Consider the following 966-nt stretch of genomic DNA (forward strand, 5'->3'; position numbering starts at 1 on the left):
GAATCACACAGGCGCAGTCATTTAAGCTTTTAGGTGTGACAATTTGTGTTAATCATGTTAATTTTATAAATTTAGAAACAAAGGTGAGTTATTAACTCTCAAGTTTACCTTCTGATGGTGGAAATTATAGGACTTTCCCGGCAAAAATCACTATGAAGTATAGTGTATTAGCAAAAATGTGAAAAGTATTACACACCTACGAGAACGTTTTGCTGACATATTTTCAACAGTTATTCAAAAATAGAAAAGCTTCTTGTATGTGGTCGTATTAGTGGATGTTACGAAGAGATTTGTCTGTCCATCAAGAAGTTCAATATTAGCAAACACATACAGCTGGTTGCATTTCTGAAACGCACGTCTAACGGATATGGGCCTAAAAAGTCCAAAATATCTACCTAACAGAATATTCAAAATTTATATTAGCAGTAGAAGATAAAACGTTTTTAATAATAAATGTAGGAAAACTCAGCTTAAATACATATTTTTTTCAAACTGAATTATATTACCAAATCCAAAAACTAAAATTGCCCTTGAATTTTCGTTACATCATTGCAGGGCTAAATTTGGTACAACTTGTTCGAAAATATATTGTACTGCGTCCAATCCAAACTGAAGATGCTCGGGTTTAAGTCTCATTAGAAATAACAAATGTACGAAACAACCAATTGGAATACACACTTTTAAGATTATGCAAAAAATGATGGCTAGTTTTTTGAAATTTATTAATCCAGAGGAATATGCTGAACATTGTTTCAGGAGGTCTTCTGTCTGCTTGTTGGCGCGGATCTTCTTCTTGCAGCTAAGCGTCATTGGCAGAGGGATACAACGAAAATTCCATCAAAAGTTCAAAATATACAAAATAATGCACAAGTTAATGAAAGTAATGTAACTGTTTCGATACCGCCGCAAGCCTCTAATAATATCAGGTTATTGCATTGTAAAAATTGTATTGTTAATGTTTACCGA

At 32.9% G+C, this 966-nt stretch overlaps 1 long non-coding RNA gene across 1 annotated transcript; it reads left to right on the forward strand.

Annotated features, from left to right (window-relative positions):
* On the forward strand, window positions 1-469 carry LOC135129987 (uncharacterized). The gene is made up of 2 exons (XR_010280657.1): window positions 1-83; window positions 131-469. It is a non-coding gene; the product is annotated as an uncharacterized LOC135129987 (long non-coding RNA).
* The last annotated feature ends 497 nt before the right edge of the window (window positions 470-966 follow it).

The sequence above is a fragment of the Zophobas morio genome, unplaced genomic scaffold (assembly GCF_036711695.1).
Source record: "Zophobas morio isolate AGI-343-1 ecotype UQ-CSIRO unplaced genomic scaffold, CSIRO_AGI_Zmor_V1 ptg000017l, whole genome shotgun sequence".
NCBI lineage: Eukaryota > Metazoa > Arthropoda > Insecta > Coleoptera > Tenebrionidae > Zophobas > Zophobas morio.